The following is a 22,234-nucleotide window of genomic DNA, read 5'->3' as shown; positions in this document are numbered from 1 at the left end:
TACAGCACCCGCATACCTGCTGCTGCTACACCAATCTGCCAGTCAATCTCACACTTTCACCTACCATCACTCTTGCACAAAACCCCTACATACTTAAACTCTTCCACTAAGGGCAGCTGCTCCCCCTTCACCTGGACAGAACACTCCACTTTCTTCCAGGAAAGAACCATAACCTCTGATTTGGACATGCTGAGTCTTATCCCCGCAGCTTCACACTCGGCAGCGAAATGTTCGAGTGCACATTGGAGATCAGAGTCTGAAGAAGCAAGAAGGACATCATCATCTGCAAACAGCAGAGATTCCACCTCCAAGTCCCTATACTGGATACACTCCCCAACTCAGCTGCACCTTGATATCCTGTACCATGAACAGGAATGGAGATAGGACACACCCTTGGTGGAGTCCAACACTCAGGTTGAACGAACTCGACTTAATGCCGAGAATGTGAACAGAACTCTCACTCTGGGAATAGAGGGACTGGGTAGCATGCAGCAGCGGCATCAGCACCTCATATTCCTGAAGCATTTCCCACAGGACATCTTGGGGAATGTGGTACTAAGCCTTCTCCAGGTCTACAACACAAAGGTAGACCGAGTTAGCAAACTCTCAGGACTTCTCGAGTATCTGTGAGAGAGCAAAGAGCTGGTCCATTGTTCCATGTCCAGGATGGAAACTACATTGTTCTTCCTGAATCCAAGGTTCAACTAATGTGAGTAGCTTCTTCTCCAACACCTTGGCATAGGCTTTGCCAGGCAGTCTGAGAAGTGTGATCGTCCTGTAGTTGGAATAAATCCTCTGGTCTCCTTTCTTAAAGATCAAGACCACCACCCCAGTTTACCAATCCTGAAGTACTGCACCTGCCTTCCCTGAAACATTGAAGAGGCGCGTTAATCATGACACCCCAACTTTTGTCCAGTGATTTCAACATCTCCAGACAAATCTCATCCACCCTTGCTGCCTTACCACCACAAAGGCACTGTACCGCCACAGCAACCTCATCAATAGAAATAGATCTGAAGCCACTGGGGGTTTCCAGCACTGCCTCCTCAAAGTGTTCATTCTACTTCTCAACAATCTTCTCAGCTGTGGTCAGCATTTCACCATCCACAGCCTATGCAATGATCTGCTGAACCTTCCTGGCAAACCATTCATGGCCTCAGAACACTTTTGAGGCTGTCCAGTATTTATTCTCCATGGTCTCTTCAAACTGCTCCCCAGCCCGGGCTTTCACTTCAATGACCACCACATCAAACTTTGCAGACCAAATGCTCTAAGCTCCAATTCAGGTCTATTGAGCCAAATGCAGAAAGATGGCAAGACTGGGCTAAAATTGTGTAACAATTAACTACTGTAACAAATCTATGGCCACTGAGGAGCTGATGGTTATGACAGAACTACATGACCACAGTCAATCTGGAGTTTCATAATGACAGCAAGGATAGAGGATCTCAGTTCTGACTCAGAAAGCCAGGCCCCTACCATTAGGGATGAAAGAGAATTTCCTTCAGCTTTTAGCGGTATGGAAACTATGACACAATGGAGCAGTTCTGAGTCTGTCCTCTAAAAGGAAGTAGCAAACAACCATACATATTAGCCACTTCATCAGACTTTTAATGATAAAATTCCAAAATATTAAACTAAATGAATGGCAAAGAAATTACAATGTAACTATGGCCTGTTTTTAATACCGCACTCACCTTTAATACAAGCTCTTGGCCCAATACTGCAAACACCTGAGCATGTACTCTGCGTTAATCATGAGTAGTGCCACTGAAGTCAGATCGTCCACTCAGGTGAGCAAAGTTAAACATGTGCATTAGCATCTGCTTGAATGGAGGCTTAAACACTGATCCTGCTATTGGATCTGAATGGGCAGACCTGTGGGGCTCTGCCTTGGTGCAAATGTCCATCTACCTGAATTTGATTGTAGGATTTGTTATAATAGTTAATATTTGTAAGACAGCAATGCGAAAAATAGATTAAAAAATTATTTGTTAACATTCCGAAAACCAGCTTTAATGGAAGCTGCAAGTAAGGACATTTTCCTTGAATTTTCTTTTTTTTTTTTTGGTCTGTCTCTCTTCAGCACAACGATTTATTATAAAGGAGATTTGGTTTAGTATGCATCTGTTGCAGAGATGGTTTTAATTAACTGCCTAGCTGCAGTATTTACATCCTTTACATACAGCCATGCTGTAGACAAGGCAGGGTTCCTGGGGACTTGGCAGGAATGAGTGACTGGGGCTCTGTGAAAACTTCCTCTTCTCATTATTCAGACCTTTCAAGGCTAGTTCTCAAGCTGTTACATTTTAACCAGTGAAACAGAAGTTTCAAAAATTAATACACAGCTTTAATATTTAATTGCTAGGTCGATGGATAGATAGAGGATAATCAAAAAGTAGGATACAACAGTTTAGGGATAGAACAAGGCTATTAGATCATCCAGTCCATGCACCTACCAGTGCCGCCTACCATTCAGTACATTTTCTAGACATACTTCCAGACACCTCTCCACATTGGAGAAGTTCAGATCCAGATCTGCATTTTGCATTGCGGTAAGAGGCCAAAACCCCTGTGAGTTTTCAGAAAGTACACATCAGCATCTGGATCTAAACTATGCAGTTGAAGCTCATCACTAATATTTTCTACTGTTTTGCCCATCCTAGTTGTAAACACCTGGGGCTTCTCCTATTTCCCTTCGGAGACTCTCTCACAGTCTTTTTGATACCAGAGATCAGCTTGCTGCCTTCCTAAACTGTCAAGGAGATCGCAATGACTGGTGCCGGTCCACAGACTGGTCGCTGAGAAACACTGTTCTAGGTCATACCACATGCAAGTTTTCATTAGCAGTTAATTCGGTTTCATCACTGCTTCAGGGCAACCATCTCCGCAGGTACAACTATCTGTGCCTGCAGGGTGGAATCAGGCTCCATGTTGCTAATAAACTGTGTAGACAATTTCTGATCCATTAAAGTCAATTATGTTGTTTCTCATTCCCTGCAATGGGTGGAGACTTTTAAAAAAAAATACTATTTTAAAGTAAATTAAAGCTATAATAATGATGCATTCAAATGACATTGGGGGTCTGCCTTTCAACACCCAAAAGCATGGAAATTTAGAATCAAGACCGAATCTCTGTTCTCAATGGCCTAGGTATTGAAGGGGTTTAACCAGTGACAGAGGCTGTCTATGGAACACGACAAGTTAGAGAGAGAATTTCAATCTTATCTTAATTTTCCTTAAAATTATTTTAGTTTTAGTCTGATCTTTAATGTTATTTGAAAACAATTTAATGGTTTAATTATATGTAGCTATAATTAACCACGTGAATAGCTAGTCTCACATTTTCTGCTCTCAAGACTGGAAAGTTACAGTTACAGTCTGGGGACCAACCAGGTAGGCAGCAGTTCTGCAGAAAAAGACCTGGGGTTTACAGTGGACAAGAAGCTGGATATGAGTCAACAGTGTGCCCCTATTGCCAAGAAGGCTAATGGCATATTCGGCTGCATTAGTAGGAGCATTGTCAGCAGATCGAGGGAAGTGATTATTCCCCTCTATTCAGCACTGGTGAGGCCTCATTTGGAGTATTGTGTCCAGTTTTGGGTCCCCCACTACAGAAAGGATGTGGACAAATTGGAGAGAGTCCAAAGGAGGACAACAAAAAAGATTAGGGAGCTGTGGCACCTGACTTATGAAGAGAGACTGAGGGAACTAGACTTGTTTAGTCTACAGAAGAGAAGAATGAATGGAGATTTGATAACAGCCTTTTATTACCTGAAAGGGAGTTACAGGGAGGATGAAACTACGTTGTTTTCAGTGGGGGTAGATGACAGAACAAAGAGCAATGGTCTCAAGTTGCAGTAGGGGAGGTCTAAGTTGGATATTAGGAACCACTTTTTCAATAGGAGGGTAGTGAAGGACTGGAATAGGTTACCTAAGGAGATGATGGAATTTCCATCCTTACAGGTTTTTAAGGTGCAGCTTGACAAAACCTGGCTGGGATGATTTAGTTGGGGTTGATTCTGCTTTGAGCAGGGGGTTGGACTAGATGACCTCCTGAGGTCCCTTCCAACCCTAATTGTCTATGATTCTATGATATAGCATTTATTCAATGGCAGAGCTAGGACTGTATCTACACTTTTGAAAAAGCTATTCAAGGCTGAAAGTTAGCATATGCTTCCAAGCATACAAATCTGCCAAATGTCTGTATACCTGGTAAATACCTTGAGATATTTCCATTCTAAAGTTTTAAAATCTTTTTTTTTCTTCTCTAAAATCACATCTAGCCGCCATCAATTAGATAGTTTAAATATTTTTCCTTGTCTGCCAAGATTGCATTAATTTGCATGGGTTGTTATGATTTAGTCTGCACCTTACTGATAATGCCACATAATATTTTGAATTTACATACAAATAATACAAGTGTCAAAGGTTATCCAGGAGTTTGAAACATCTGAAATGATCACAGTGCACTGAGTAAGATCATGTGAATATTTCAGGAGCGCCAACATCATAGTCATGGGTGCCTCTAAGATCTAGAATTGTAAGTTAAAATAAAAAATACCCTGTACGGCACCAGATTTAAAGCACCTGGAGGCTGTTGTCTGGTAAGTTTGTTTAATTTATGTGCATATAGTCTTGCTTTTCCTCTCAGCTGTTCCGAAGAACTGTTGGGTCTAAGCATATATAGGTCATACTAAAACCACAGCTTTTGGTAAACAAATAAAATGTGATAACTACTTAAATAACATTTTCCCCAAAAAATCTGTAATCATGTGAGGGGAAAATGCAACATTTACACACACACACACACACACACACACACACACACCACACACACACACACAAATATTAACAATGTTTCATCAAAATTTTTATTTTTTGAAAAAAAGTCCATTTTTCAACAATACCAAAACCTTTTCATTTAAAATATGTTAACGAGCTCTATTATTAGCCCCACTTAATGTGGATTCAGGGTAGAGCACAATCCATGGCCCCAACTGCCTATCAGAGGCCACACTCTGCCTAGTATAAATTCTGGCCTCCAAAATTTCTCATCAGTTCTCTCTTGAATGCATAAGATGCAGGAGCTATGCCACATTGGCTATCTTTCCAATTCTTCTCTGATATTCATCAGGTACCTTTTCATACTCACAACCCTGCCTTCCAATGAGGTCCTGTTCAGTGCCCTATAAAGTTTCAGAGGGCTTTGCCTTGAGTACTTGGATGCATTAAGTGCCCTGAGATCTGTATTTCTAAATGCTTTAAATCTCCATTTTCTCCGTACTTTGGTGCCTATTTTCTCAGCAGTTCAGCACCTTGCCTTGGTTTTCTAGCTCCCCTTTTCTTGGTGTTTTTGCAACCCACTGGTGAATGTATGTGACAGGTCCCCCTCTGTGCTCATCAACGAACGACACAAGTTACCCAGATACCAAAACTTGATTCTTTAGCACAAGCTATAGCGGCTTATGCTTTTAGCTCTGGAAGTCCCTAGTTCATTGCCCAGTGCGTGAGCCGTGAGGGTGGCTGTCCCACTTAAATGCCTAGTATTTCAGCAACTGTTTTTGTTTGGGCTGTACTGAGCAACAAGCTATATATTTAGAGACAGGCCCAAACTGCAACATTCAGATCCAGGTCTCACACTAGAAAATTGGGGAGATTTGGATCCAGAGTATTGATTGAGCCCCATCTCTAAATATTTTTATTATAACAGATACAGCAGGATCTTGTTTGAATAGACAGGAAATTGAGAGTTAAGGCTGAAACTCTAGTCCTTGGGTAAGCATGATTAAAAGAAAACAGGTGGAGTGGTGAAAGAAAGAGAATTTCAGTCCTGATGTAGCAACGTCTTTCAAATGCTTCTTTACATCAGACATTTAAAATTATTTCTATGCAGAATTTAGACATTAATTTCCTTCATTTAAAGAAAAAAAAATCATTCACAAATGATTATAAAATATCTACATTATTGAACAGACAGATTGTAATTACTCATTCCGAACACACCATTATAGCCATACATATAGATATTAAATGGCTGAGACAAATTGTGGCTTGGGGGTTTACAAAGGTATTCTGTCAGCAATAGCAGCAGATTACAAAATTCATCCTTTTGACATCAAACACCCAATTGCCAACATCATCATCATCAGTCATGCTTTGAACAACAAAGGCGGAGTTGCTGTACATCATTTTTCATTCCTTGATAGATGGAGAATGATATGGTAATGCATGTTGCAACCAAATTCATCCTTAGCATATTCGCAATGTGCCTCAGGTGGCACGTGACCAGGACTCATCACCGAATTTGGTCCAGTCATTCATAAACAAAACATCATGTTAAACAATGAGCCTGGCAGTTGGAGTGCGAGAGCAGGGAGCTCACAAAATCTTTGCATGCAGGCACGTTATTGGTCTTTGCATGTGTGTGTGCATGCACATGCCTGGATACAGAGCATGTGATATAGGGTGTGTTTATGCAGCAAGAGTGCATGTAATATCCCCATGATAAAGCCATATTTTTGAACACTTCACAAAGTGTTGGTGGAATGGCAGACACCACTCAGTTGAAATTAACCAGATCTTACAGTCCTAGCTCTGTCTTCACTCAGGTAATTGAGTATTTTAGCAAAAGTTAACATATTGAGCAAAGCCGACTAATACAGTAATTTAAATTGAAAAAGTTAAAAGCAGCATGGGGAAGAGCGGGGAGAGAAGATTTAACAACAAAATGAAGAAAATAACCAAAATTGTCAAGGGCAGGGAATATCTTTTTTTCTGTGTTTGTACAGCACCTAGCACAACAGGGGCTAGGTCCACGCCTGGAGTTCCTAGGCACTACGGTAATACAAATAATAAAGGCCTAAACTGTAGCTATGACACAAGTACTGAGCAAGGAGCAGTGTCTAGCAGCACTGTCCCAGGAGCAGACCAGAGTGGTGAGTAAATAGCCCGGCAGAAGCTGCTGTTCTCCCTTTCTCCCTGCTACCTAGAAGATGTCAGCCTAAAGCGGTGATAGGGCACCTGGCACCAACTTGAATTCCCTGTGCAAGTGCGTTAGCTGGGCCTCAATCTGCTCCAACATGGCAGACGTTTACAACAGATTCAGAATAATGAAAACACAAAAGGAAGCAAAACAAAACATAAAAGCGGCAAATGCAGCATCAGTGCATGATAGACCCAAACATGAATTAATAGGTTAAATGAACAAAAAAGTAACAATTTAAGGATTTAAAGCCATCCACTACATAAAAAAAGACCCCAAAGCAGAGGAATTTTCATAACTGAAAACTTAAAATAATTGTGATAAGCTTTACCTCCCTGGAACATATTACATTTTCTAATTTTTTAAAAAAATAAAATGTATTTTTTACATTTACATTTATTTTAGAAATTAACTGATGATAAAAGAGAGCAGGCAGTTAAACAGTAGCAATAATTTAACGTAAACTGGCCATCAGGTAGTTTAGACTTGAAATTAGATGCAGGTTTCTAATCATCAGAGGAGTGAAGTTCTGGAACAGGCTTCCAAGGGGAGCAGTGGGGACAAAAAAACCTAGCTGGCTTCAAAACTGAGTTTGATAAATTTATGGAGGGGATGGTATGATGGGACAGCCTAGTTTGACAATTGACTGAACTTTGACTACTGGTGGTAGATATGCCAGTGGCCTGAGATGGGATGTTAGATGGGGTGGGTTCTGCGTTATTACAGGGAATTCTTTCTTGGGTGTCTGGCTGATGAGTCTTATCCACATGCTCAGAGTTTAACTGATCACCATATTTGGGGTCGGGAAGGAATTTTTCCCGAGGGCAGATTGGCAAAGGCTTTGGGGTATTTTTGCCTTACTCTGTAGCATGGGGCATGGCTCACTTGCTGGTGGATTCTCTGTACCTTAAAGTCTTTAAACCATGACCTGAGGACTTTAATAACTCAGTCATAGGTTAGGGGTCTATTACAGGAGTGGGTGGGTGAGGTTCTGAGGCCTGCATTATCCAAGAGGTCAAACTAAATGATCATATCGGTCCCTTCTGACCTGAGAGTCTATGAGTCTATAAAGGTGGGTTGCCCCCACCCCCAAGGTCAATCCCATTGCATGTGTTTAATTTATTGCAATGGAACAAAAACTGGATTAATGTGGTTCATTTTAAACAGTATTAGGTAAGATCCCCTCAGACCTGATACTGCCTATAAAAGCCCCGTCTCTGTAACTGGATTGTCTATTTGGACCCCCACACCAGTACGAAGCCCCAGTGACTCCAATGGGATTATATACAGATAGAGGGATTTGCCAACATTGATCTGATAGCATGGTTAAGACCAAAAATGGCTGAGATAAGCAGACATCTTAGTGGCTCATGAGTTAATTATTTAAAAGTTCCAATTTGGTAACAGAAAACCAAGAAATATCACAAGCTTTCATTATGAATGCACAATTTAACAACTCCAACAGCACTTTGGTTAGCTGGAAGACACCAGCAACTGTGTTGACAGTTTCCCACCATGCGTCAGATACTCATAAATGTTTCATGTAAATTACCACTCTCAGATGGTCTCTGCCCCCAAAGTGTTTACAATCTTAGATAGTAACAGCCATAACAAGCAGGTGAAAAACAGATGGCAGGGAGGAGAGGAGGGAAGCAATAATCTGAGTATATTTTTCATAATCTGCCTCAGATTGCCTTCTGCCTAGCTAGCATCAACTGAAAATAATCTGTAGGCATCACAGCATCAGTGACCTGTAAAGAAGGTATTTGTAGAACAGACGAGGGGATTTATGGATTTTTGGGGTGCAGCATGGAAAAAAAAAGGACAAAGTTGCTTGTAGGAGAAATGGACATGTGGGACATTGAGGCTCACGTCAATTGTGGAGCAAAGCAGGCTGCTGACTTGCAATAAATTAACAAAGTGGCTGGGTAGGATGGCACATATACTAGAATGCCAGACAGAGCACTTAACAGCATTGCCCTGTTTCCCATTACCTAGTCCAAACCTTGCTAACTGACGATCAAAATGAACTTTAGGTGGTTACAAAGACAGCTGAAAACTCCTTTTACTTCCGAGTGCCTATATAGAGAGATATAGATAATTCAACCTAAGTGATCATATTCCATCTCTGCATAACTGCAAGGGTCACCAAAGATACAAGATATTATGTGCTGATTCTACCACCCTTACACTGAGAAATACCTTATTCACAGTGAAACATGGCAGAATCAGGCACTTATAGATTACAGAATGCCTGTAAATTACAGAAGACAGCTACATAGGGCAAATGACATAGAATCCTAGAATTGCAGGACTAGAATGAACCTCGAGAGATCATTTAGTCCAGTCCCCTGCACTTATGGCAGGATTAAGTGTTGGTCACACCTGACAGGTGTTGGTCTAAACTGCTCTTAAAAATCTCCACTGATGGAAATTCCACAACCTCCCTACACAATTTATTTCAGTGCTTAACTACCCTGAGAGTTAGGAAGTTTTTTCTAATGTCCAACTTAAACCGCCCTTGCTGCAATTTAAGTCCATTGTTTATTGTCCTATCCTCAGAGATTAAGGAGAACAATTTTTCTGCCTCCTCCTTGTATTTGAAAACTGTTATGTCCGCCTTCAATCTTCTCTTCTCCAGACTACACAATTCCAATTATTTCAATCTTCCCTCATAGGTCATGTTTTCTAGATCTTTAATAGTTTTTGTTGCTCTTCTCTGGACTTTCTCCAATTTGTCCACGTCTTTCCTGAAGTGTGGCTCCCAGAAATGGACACAATACTCTAGTTGAGGCCTAGTCAGTACAGAGTAGAGCAGAAGAATTACTTCTCATGGCTTGTTTTAAACATTCCTACTAATATAACCCAGAATGATGTTTGCTTTTTTTGCAACAGTGTTACACTGTTGACTGTTTTTTGCTCATAAGTGAGGAAACACGCTTCATCTGAATAATGATTAAAAATAAACATGCTTCATCTGAATAATGATTAAAACAATATTGCAGGTTTATCTCATTAGCATGTAGCTTCTAATTCTCTGACACTTTTACACGAGAGTTGGGATGTTTCTGAGAGGGATGGGCCCAGTTTTGCCAGATGAGTAGTGATGTTGAAGGCCCTCATTTTTCGGTGTCAAACTTGACATAACTTTAAAATGGTCTAATCCTCAAGAGGGCTTGTGCTCAGCTCTTTTGGAAATTCAAACCCCTTTAAAGTATGTCAACGGGGGCACCCAAAATCACCAGTCACTTTTAAAAGTCTTGGCCATGGCTTGTACCTTCTACGTTAGCTTATGAGCTATAGTTAAGAAAACAAACATGTAGGTCACAAAAATTCAGACATGGCCGTGACTGCGCAGCAGCATGAGCAATGCTCAGTATGTATTCCAGTATATGCAGGGAAAATGGCATGCAAAGTAACAATGTGCAAACTGAGGTCACATTCTTGACAAACATTGGCATCTGGATTTTAAACTGTGCAATTGGAAAGGTAGCCGGGTCAAAGTTTCAAACGAGAAAGTCTGTACCCTCTGAACAATTGTGGGTGTGAAAGTTCCAGGTTAAAACTGGACTTTTCTGAACTTCCGTCTGAATTCTCCCAGAGGAAAGGGGGAATGGACAAGAAGATAACTGCGGCATCCTGACACTGCTCTGCTTGGCCTCAATGCAAATTAAGGTTGATGAGGGCAACTTTAACTTACACCATTAGCCGAATGTCCCTAATGTTTCTCTAGGTCAGATCTAAGCACTGTGGAGCACCTCGTCCACCACACCCCCTGCCTTTGACATGCACCACCCACATCTCCCTGGACCCACCCACTGTCACTCCTCTCTGCCGCTGCCACACCCCCTTATGCTGGGCAGCGCAGCTCAAGTGGCAGACGCAGGTGGGTGGCGGCACAGGCGCAGAAGACGGCAAAGCTGCTTTCTTCTGCACGAGGTGAAATGAGCAGGCCCAAGAAGCCAGCCCTTTGTGTTATATACATCCTGCCTCTTTTAGAATGGCTGGAGGTGTCAGGAGGAGGGGAAATGACTGTGTGAAAAGTGAGCCACCAGACCTACTTCCCCCCAACCCAGGTTTGCCAGGAAACATTTATATTCACACCAATAGTTCAACAAGAATACCACACCCCTGTGCAGGGGCAGGGATATGTATTGACTGCAGGTAACTTTCTTGTGAGGGAAGAAATAGAAGGAAGTCACTGGTTATGTGACTGATGTGAATGCTACAAGGGCTGTACGTACTTACCTACTTCAACACCACAAAAACAGAGAGCTTAGCTATAGTAAGAAAAAGAATGCCATGTAAATAGCAACACGATTATGCAGAAAACCTACAAATTCTTTCCTACAATGCCTTGCTGGCAGATACCTTTAATCCACCAGCACTGTCAGATTCCCCACACAGGCATGTAATCAGGGTGAGGCAGGCCGCATCACAGAAGAAAGCGTGTTTTATAAACTACAGATAAAGACCATGACTGAAAGGTTTAGATGATAGGAATAGGTGTGAGAGGTGTGAAAATTATCTCAGTTTCAAAGTATAACCCTAAAGGAGGGTTCATCTGTCTACCTGCGTTGGCTGCACACTGCCAGCTGTGGGGGTAGACATACTCTCACTTTGGACAGATTGCAGACCAGGAGTAAAATTTTCAAGCGCATCTAAGTGATTTAGGAACCTAAGTCCCAGTCTCTAAGTGACTTAGGAACTTTGGAGCCCAAATCCCGAGAGACCTAAGTAACTTATGAAAAAAGCAACTAAGGTCCTTAGGCGCGTGGGGTGGAGTGTGCATAAACTGTGATAACATGATCCAAAGGAAGAAACTTCAGGATACACAGCAGGACTGGTTCTGCCAGGCTCAGAAACATGCAGGAATGAGGGCAACGGGAATCTCTCCTTTCAGTGCTGTGATGCTGAGTCGGGAAGCTGAGCTGTACATGACCTTAGGGGCACTGAAGAAACCAGGACTGCTCCACAGCCACCAAGCCAGTCAAGACCTTTGAGAGCTGTTTCAGGGTTTATTGTGACACCCAGTATTACACTTTGTGTTGGATGGTAGGGGCAGAGTCATCTCCTCTCGGCTTTCTTTGTGGCTACAGTATATATGATTCCTCCAGGGCTATTCAGCAACCTTTGCCTGGATGCAGCTACAGCTGTGGGCTTCATTTCCCCCCCCCCGGGGATGGATTATATGTGTTGCTCCTAATTATGCAGCTTGGAATTCAGCTAACTGGCCAGCCCAGTTTGAAATGGCTCCAAAGGTTCACACACCTTTATTTTACATTTTCTATTCATGTGTTACAGTTTTTGAGCTGTAGTTTTCTATGCTGGGAAATCTTAAGGGGTTTTCCACTGGAGTACAGTTTCTCGCTCAGACCCCTCGGAAACTACCCTTTTGCATGACAGCGCAAAGTGTGCATTAGAACATGTGGCCATTCTTTATCCTGGCAAACTAAGGAGGTCAGCAGAGGTCATTCACAAACCAGGTCACTGCTGCAGCACACCTGCTAGCCAGCTGCAGCTTCTCTTTCTGAAGTGTCACGCACTGAACATGTCTCCTGAGTGCAAAGGGAAATATCCCACACTCAATACAACCGCAAAATCCATATAAAAAACCCAAACACGTACTTAATTCCATTCCCCTCCATTCCCACAGACTCACCCATGAAATTCATTTATTTTGACTGATTATTTTAATCTTATGCTTGAAGTGTAAGTGGCAGGATGCTGTGGTGGAAGTTTACACTAGAGATGCCTATAATATGAAGAGTGGGTTTCATTTTCACCGTTTTCTCTGCAGAGAGCACCTTTTGACTAATCCCAGTGCTACGGCGTATCAATATTTCATTGTTGCTGTAGCCTACTCCTCAGTGTGTATTATGCAGCCACTGCCTGTGCCTGATCCAAGAGGCGATCCCTCTGCTATAACTCCCAGAAAAGGGATTTAGCTTTGGCTCCAGAGGCTCAAACTTAAGCTCTGAAGTTGCCCAGGTTCAGTTCCCAGGGATGGCCAGCATGGCAGCTGTTATGCTTTTAATCCAGACACGTGAGCATTAAAGAGCAAAACAAAACAACCCCATGTCATTTTTTTTTAAGTGACCAAATAATGTTCTGAAGTGACGCATCCCTACAGTACCAATCAGCAGACTGAAATACTGACCCATCAGCACTTCCAGAGCCCAGGGCAGAACAGTCCCGTCCCGCCTCTTCCACCTGTGGCCCCACCCACAATCTACCCTCAGTCTGCTGCAGGACCGGCCCCTGCTCCACCCCACATCTCGCCCTCTCCCCTGCTCACAGCCGCATCCCTCCATCCCTCCTGCTTGGTCCTCCTCCTTTCTCCCTCACTCCCCCTTCCCTCAGGCGGCAAGTGACAGCTGGCGGAACTGAGCAGGGAGGAGAGGGGTGTGACGCAGCAGCATGGGGAGGGTGAGCAGGGGAGAAGGGGTGGGACTCAAGCAGCGAGTGATGGCAGAGAGGCTGAGCGGGGGAAGAGGGAAGGAGCAGCAGGGCAGGGCAGGGCCTGGGCTAGAGCAGGGGGTGGAGTGTGGGCAGAGCCACAGGCAGCAGAGGCCTGCTGAAAGCCGTAGCCCTGCGAGTCCAAGTCAGCTGACCAAGCCAGCCATGGCCATGCTGCAGGTCTTTTATCCCTGTGTAGACGAGTCCAAAGGCTCCACTATCAGGATACCCTGATGCAGGCCTGCGGCAATGTGTCTAGCACCACCACTGAATGAGCCTTCCAACTCTTGGGGCCAAATAGATGCTTGTACAGAAAGAGGAGGGATGGTACAATAGTCAGGATGCTAGCCTAGGACTTGGGAAAACGAGTTCATGTCCTTGCTCTGTGACAGATTTTGTATGTGACCTTGGGCAAGTCATTTAGTATCACTTTATCTCAGTTCCCCATCTGTAAAACGAGTGTAATAGCATTTCCCTCTCTCACAGGAGTGCTGTGAAGATAAATACATTAAAAGAATAGTGAGGTGCTCAGATACTATGGAGGGCACATAAATACCTAAGAGAGATAGACACAATATTTCCTCCCACTTAACTGTGATATATTGTATTTATCTGCATTTGATATAGAGAAATTCTAGACTTATTTCCATTAGGGAGGCTCAGAAACCCCAGCATCTGTGAATCAGGGAATTCTGGTTTCAGGACTAGTGAAATTTGGGGTATTTTTAAATTCAGGTTAGGTAAAAGGCAGAGCATTGAAGACAATGAAATGCAGATGATAACACTTACTTGACATTCAACATTCTGTATGAACATTAGCTAATTAATCAGATAGTTAATCAGTCATGCAAATATAATGCAAAGCTGGGTATAATAGTTTGAGGGACCTCCAGTGAGGTGAGGCATCAGAAAAATGATAGTCAGAGCAGGAACTTTAGGCTACTTATACCTTGAACCTGCAATTGGCTCTGTGGGCTTCACATGAACCCCTGGGTGTGCACAGATCCAATTAGAAGAATGAGGGCTAGCACTTCACTGCCTTGAAGACTGTGTTTGTTATAAAACATGTGTTAAAGGGTGTCAGCAGGGCCCCTAGGACAGAGCATCAGCCTGAGACCAGAAACCTGGGTTTGATTCCTGGCATCAGTACTGCCTTCTTGGATGACATTAGGCAAATCTTTTAGCATCTGTGTCATCAGTGAAATGGGTAAGCGTAATTAGCCCAATCTTCGTAAAGCACTTTGAGATCTGCAGATGAAATGTGATTATACACATTAAATGTTATATCTAGAAATCCTGTGTGAGGAAAAATTCTGAATATATGCAAAAAGGGAGAAATTCTAAGACTCCAAATGCATAGCGGACAATTGGAACTTACCTCTTGAGAACATTTCCGGCAAATGCAGAGGAACAATTCTGCAATGCTTTTTTTAGCCAGGGTGGTTGCCCCACAGGTATCAGTGTGTGGACTTCATATGGAAACACAACTGAGAGGTGTACTGAGCAGAATCAGTGTTTAATTGTACTTGGTAATGCCATGAAAAATCTAGACAAAAACCAAAGTTGATAGATTTCAAAACATTTTAAACAGCAAAACTCCTCGGTTCTAGACAACTAAGAAACTCATTAAGGCATTATTTGAGAAAACAAATTACCAATACAGTTTGCAAGCTGGGAAAACTTAATTGACAGGTGATAATGCTCCTTTTTGGAAAAAGCAAGGGAATATAGAACATATGAATTTCTGTAACCTTGCTGGGTGACAAGAAATCAAATAAAGACCCTATGACTGTTATGGGAGTTTGAGAGAACAGTACACCTTTTTGTAAGGCCTTTTAACTCTGACTGAAGGGAAACAAAACAGCCACAAAACAGAGCTGATACATGCCAGAGTGAGCTCTGGCATTATCAATTCTAAGCCATAGCAGAAGAAAGTCATAAAGATCAATGGGCTTAAAGATACATTACTTAGGTTGAGTTACCAGTGTCAGCATGTTATTTTCATAAATTAAATTGCACAAACAACCCACCCAGCAGTAGATTTTAGATTTGAAGTGCTAATTTGTAGAGCTGGTTGAAAAAAAAAATCAGAATGTCCATCCCATTCCAGTGGGGAATTCCAATATATCAAAATTTATTTTCATCATCAGGATGGAAAGTTCCAAAAATTTTGACTTGGAAATGTTGAAATGTTTTGTTTTGCTTGATTCAGCATTTATCTGTGGCTCCCTGAGTTACTGTGCTATGCCCTCATTCTTCTATAAGGGCCAGGTTCCCTGGTTGGACTACATCTCCTATGTACTATTGTGGTTCAAGTAGAAGGGAGATTGTGGTGCATCCTGGGAGATGTAGTCCAGGCAAGGAACTTGCCCATAAAGGAGAAAAGGGCATCAGGCACTGGAACAGCATCTCCCATGAGGCACTGCAGCAGTTCAGGAAGAAACAGATTAAGGCAAAACTGACCCAAAACAAAATGTTGCAATTCAGCTGACAAAAAATATTGTCTCAATTCAGGTCAACCGAAACAAAATATTTTGTTTTGATTTTCCTGATAGAAAATTGAATTTTTTTGGCAAAAATCACAATTTTTCAGCAGAAAAATTTGATTTTATAGAAATGGCATTTTCCAGTCAAAATGTATCTCAGCAGTAAATTCCTGAGAACTCTGCTAATTTATTTTATGTTATTCCTGTATGTATTAGCTTTGGTTTCAGGATATAAGCCATTTATTCTCTTGGGTCCAGACTAACACTCAGAAGATATACAATCCAATTTATCTCCAATATTTCTCCACTAATATTTCTATTGAATTCTGAGGTTATAGGTGTGCCAGTAGATAATGAACTGCTCAAACATACTTCCAGGACCTCCATTAATGTGCTCATAGGAATCGAGTTAGATATCAGGTGAACAAGAGGTACTGCATATTTGTAAGGCAAGTATGATCTGTAAACATTATATGCCCCAATTGAATTAAATTGGCTAAGTATTTAGATCTTTTTAAAAAATAAATATTTAGTTTAATATCTCACCTGTTTTGGTGGCATGTTATCTAATGTGACTGGAATGGGAAAGTGTCGAACCAGAATGTAGAAGAGCACTGAGTTCCTCTGCTGTTTGCTCTTCTGAGACTATTCAATTAAGATGATTTAAAAAAACCCTTTCTGAATGACATATTCCCTCTAATTATTTTGTAATATATTCTCAGTCCTTTACCCCTTGTTTGCACCTTTCTGTGTGAATTTAAATATGCAAATACATGGAAAAATCAATGACTAGTTATTGTGTTGTATTGGACTCTTACAGCTGTATTCCATTGTTAGATTAAACAACAAAGAAAGAATTGGAATAAATTAGATAATGAAATTTTAAACAGATCCACTATAACTCACAGGACATATTTGTATGAAGGATTTCTCTGTTTCAACACAACAGTGCATGCATGTGACAAAACCTTGTGCAGATGTCACATCATAACGCTTAGGCCATTCATCCCTCACCAGCTCTAATAGGACACTGTTTTGGAAGAGGTCTGTAGCACCTTCAGCATACCTATGATCTAGCAGGCAGAGTTACCCTCACCACTTGCTTTGATTCATCAAGGACTAAGCTCAGTTTCTCTCTGAATACACTAGCCAGTAACTAACCTCAGATACCAAATGCCAGGTTCTCAGTTCAGTTTCACTTAAACAGGAGTGACTATTGCCAATGTTGTAGAACTAAAGTGTACAATTAGGTAGCTAAACAGCATCTTACCATCCCAAGAATACCACTGCAGAAAGCATCACAACAGGCTGCTGTTCCATTAGCAATATGTGACGCAGCAGGCAAACAGAGATGAAGGAATCAGAACTTGATTAAACATGCTGGGAGGCCAGTACTACATGCTGAGACTCTAGTGATGGTGTAGTAATGGCCTGGCCCCAGTTTACATTCCTCAGCCCATGGAGCCTTACCAAACTAGGGCCTTCCCTGAAACCTGACCTTCTTTCTCCATTTCCACTCATCATATCACAGCTAACATTGTGCTTAAAGCTACAGAATGATGCAACGTTACGTACATGTACAAACTGGTGGAGGCTGGTTTCTCTGACTCCAGTCAGAGCAGGGCGACCAGTCCCTTTCAAACAACTAGATTGGTCCCCACTCTATGTTTATAGACCACTTCCCCCATTTACAAACAGTTGTCTGCCTTTACACAATGGTGGCTATTGTCTTGGTGTAAGGTCCAATGTATTCAGTTTCTGACATTCCTCTGTATCGTTTACAAGTCAAAACAGCCTCCTGAGTCAGGCTGTCTGTACTTAGCCTGTTAACCAGGCAGTTCAGGGTGGACGCCACCTTAAGCACAAACACCAATGGTACATTACTTATCCCAATGAACGTGCCAGGAGAATTCAAACGTGCACTAGCTGTGCAGGCACCGCACGGTCCCAGTACCATCACTGGCACCACTCTTGAACGCTGTCGGTGCCACCTGTGTCCATTACAGGTGTTTATCACATTCATTCTGTGTTCTGCAATGGAAGACTATGAATTAACGTGAACCCTGCTGCCTGCACTCACAAACACAGCTTCGGTACTCACCGGGGTCTCACTTCGGACTTTGAGTGTAGGTGTCTGGCAGGCTCACTGTGCTGTGCATGTGACAGAATGGCACTTGCACCATTCACTGTTGTCTGCAGAGGAAACTTTTTTTAATACCAACAAAAATTTGCTGCTGCCAATTAGCCAGTCATCTCAGCCACTGTGCACTCTTACCATCAGGCCGAGCACCCTGCAGGAACCTGGTCTCTTCCCAGGCCGAATGGCATGTACTAGGACCTTTCCAGCATTGTGTATGGAGGGGAAACCACTCTCTTCACCCAGGACAGGTGCTAAAACAGTTACCTCAGTATCCTTCAGAGTGAGAATTCAGATTCCTTCCTGCCAAAGTCCTTGCTAAAATCGGTAACCCCAGCTTAACAATTCCCCAAAACCAAGCAGAGATCTTTGCACCTTGGGACATTCCCATCAGAACTGTAGAATGTTCTCTGACTTTCTCTGTCCTGAGCAGATTGGCTGTTTGCTCTAACCCTCCCCCTCTCCCTCAGTCTCTTCACCCCAGCTTCCCTCCACACCTGCCCCTCTTTATCACCCTCTCTGCTGTCCTAACCGCCTCACCCCCTTCCCTTCCCTTTCTGTTTAGTGATCCCCGCCTAAGTAACCCCCCCCCCTCCCCCCCCCCACACACACAAAAAAGCTGTGGAACTACCATGCCATTTGCTGCCAGTCCATTGTTCATTCTGCTTGCATTTTCTACCCTTTCCCTTCTCCTCTCCCGTCATTTAGACAATACTGTCTCATTGTTTCCTTGTCCTCTCCCATCTATCTATAACCATCTGTTTGTTCTTGTCTTATACTTAGATTGTAAGTGTTTGGGGTCAGGGACTGTCTTTGTGTTCTGTGTTTGTACAGCTCGTACCACAACAGGGTCCCGGTCCATGACTCTTAGGTGCTATGATACCACAAATAATAGTAATAAAACAAAAATCCATTCATCTTAATTAAAAGTAGAGTTCTGGCATGTGACAGAAAAGAAAAAAGAAAAATCACAACACAAGTGATATTTATAAATACATCTGATCACTTACTATTACCAAAATGCACTAGACAGGCAGAAAATGTAGTTTACAAAGTACAACAATGTTACTTACAACGTTACTAAACTACAGCTGAACAAAGCTAGTGTGTCTCAGTCTAAATCCTGTCAGGGCTTCTTTCTGATGGTCTCAGACTTTCAGAATCTCTCTGTAAATTAAAATAGTTTTCCTTCGATGTGATGATAAAAAGGTCAGTGGTATTTCATTGTGGTATGACATCATTGTTCTCAATTAACAGTAACACAAAGCTTTTCTTCTTGTTGCCTCACTAAATTTAACTTTCCATGTAACACAAGCCCCAATCCTCCAAAGCTTTACACACATGCTTAAATTTATGCATGTCAGGAGTCCCCCAGACGTCAGCAGGGCTTCTCAAGTGCGTGAAGACAAGCACCGGCATTAGTCATGGCAGCATCTGGGCCTTATTGTTTTTGGCTGGCTTCTTTCTTCTTTTCCTGTTTCCGTTTTTTCCAAGAATATCAATTTGCATTTAGTAAAAATATTTTCCCCAAACCCACCAAAGAATCCCAACCTAAGAAAAGCCACCAGTTGTCATAAAATCATACTGAGAGACAAGGTGGGTGAGGTGATATCTTTTATTGGACTATCTTCTGTTGGTGAGAGAGATGAGCTTCAGCTCTGAAGAAGAGCTCTGTGTAAGCTCGAAAGCTTGTCTCACTCACCAACAGAAGTTCATCCAATAAAAGATATTACCTCACCCACCTTGTCTCTCTAATATCCTGGGACCAACTACAACAGCAGCTACAACAACACTGCGTTCATGAAATCACACTAATTTTGCTGATTGCCTCCAAAAGCATTTCTGAGGTAACGCTCCCTTATCATAACATAGGGCAGTACTATTCTTTAATGGGTTCACTCTTTCATCAGCAATTCCTCGATTTGAGGATGATCTCTACTATAGATTTATGTATGGGTCCTGAGGTGACTCAGGAGTTCAATCCTGGAACCACAGATCCGCCTGCAATAGGTGCAGCCATTTCCTAGAGGGTCAGCTGCCTTCTGGTAGAAAGCTCTTTCTTTTTCCTTCCTTCTCTCTCTCTTTGCAGCTTCGAGAGCAAGATGCTTGTCGTCAAAGTGGGCCACTGCCTGATGAAGGATATGGTGCCTTTGAGGCCCATTGGTGACTTGCTCCTCCCAACTTATGATGTCCACATCAGTTTTCTTAAGATATGCTTTCAGAATATCTTTGTAGTGTTCCCTCTGGCCCTCCACAAAATCTCTGACTATAGGTGAGCTGAGAGTAGACAGCTTGTTTTGGGAGGTGAAAATCTGGCATCCACACACAATGTCCAAACCAGCATAGCTGGTGCATAGGGATCATTCCTTCAATGTTGGTGACATTGGCATCAGTGAGGATGCTGGTATTAGTGTGGTGATCTTCTCACTTGATATGAAGGATCTTCCGGAGGTACCGTTAGGAATACCTGTCCAAACTCTTAAAGGGTTGTCATCAGTAGGTTATTCAGGTTTTGCATGCATAAAGGAGTGTAGGGATGACAACTGTCATATAGATCTGAATCTTGATGTCCTTCTGTAGGTCACTATCTGTGAAAACACATCAGAGCAGTTTCCCAAAGGAAGCACTTGCACACTGGATCTTGTGCTGAATGTTACTGTCAATTTTTGCATTTTGAGAGAGTTGGCTACCAAGGCAGCAACAATGCTCAACTGTCTCCAAAGTCTGTCCCTTGACAGTAATTTATGGTGGATCATGTGCAAGATCTGAGGCAGGCTGATAAAGCACTTTAAATCTTCTCGATATTAAGTGAAAGTCTTAGGCTTTGGTAGGTTTGTGCAAAAAAATCCAACGAGGACTGAAGGTCATTCTCAGCATGCGCAATGATAGCAAAATCATCAGCATACTGAAGATCAATAATGGATACCCTGAGGATTTTAGACTTCACGCAGAGGCATCAAAGATTAAAAAGCTTTTTATCCATTCTATGTCAACTCCAGTCGAGACTATCTTTAACGAGGACCTGAATGACTGCTAAATAGATGGAAAATAGGGATGGGGCAATAACACAACCTTGCTTAACCCCAGTTTTGATGACAAAAGGGTCTGTCTCCAAGCCATTACAAAAAACGGTAGCAGTCATCTGATCATGAAGACCTTAATACATTTTGGAGGACAACCGAATCTGGCCAGCACTTTCTACAAGGTTCAACGATTGACAGAGTTGAAGGCCTTCATTATATATATATAGGTCCTGATTTTGGTCCTGAGTCTTTTCCTGGATTTGGCAGGCACTGAAGATCATGTTGGTTGTCCCGTGAGATGGTCTGAAACTGCACTGAAATTCCGGTAATATTTCCTCAGGTAGGCTAGCTGTTATAGAGCATAATTTATAGACTATTATGTATTCAGCCCAGAGAGATTTCTATACCAAGTCAAATTCTCCTATCCCAGGGCCCAAGGTGAACTTCCCTCTTTATCTATTAGGGCTGATATAGTATGAGCATAACAATGTGATTGTAATGGGGGATAAAAAAAAATAATTCTACCAATTAAACATTTGGATAAACAAGGGCTGGGAATCTGGAGAGTTTATGCAAAGGAAATCTCCCCCCCCGAAGAGTATGTAAATTATGCAGACATAAGCTCTGATGAAATTCAGTGCATAATATTATTTTCACAGATAAATTGATGCACTCTAGTTAAATGCAAGGGGCCAGATAAAACTTTCACCAAACCAAGAGTTTTGATTCACTAGGTCTGGATAAACATAATTCCCTTGCACTGGTGTGGTTGTTGCCTATCTGAATTAGGGTAGCTTTCTAGCTCCCTCTCCCTACCTTATCTACACTACAAATGAAGATTATTCTTGAAAATATCCACAGGAAGTACTTTTCTGAGGGCCAAACAGCTCCGCATTAGAATACTGATTCAAATCCAAAACGTCACCCAAAATTGGAAGATTCAGTGTCAGCCCTGGATGTCTGAAATGTAGGAATTGGGTTTACATTCACCTTGAATTTTAAAGAACAACAAAACAGTCAAGCAAATTAATGCATTTCCAGCTAACCACAAGTTATTGGGTACAATGCAGGAGCTGCAGTGTGACATCCTATGTCCTGCATTATGCAGGAAGTCATAATGGCCTCTTCTGGCCTTAAAACAAAA

This window comes from Emydura macquarii, unplaced genomic scaffold (assembly GCF_026122565.2).
Source record: "Emydura macquarii macquarii isolate MOO-44397 ecotype Brisbane River unplaced genomic scaffold, CSIRO-AGI_Emac_v2 contig_2795, whole genome shotgun sequence".
In the NCBI taxonomy this organism is placed as follows: Eukaryota; Metazoa; Chordata; order Testudines; family Chelidae; genus Emydura; species Emydura macquarii.
Note: the sequence above shows the minus strand (reverse complement) of the source record.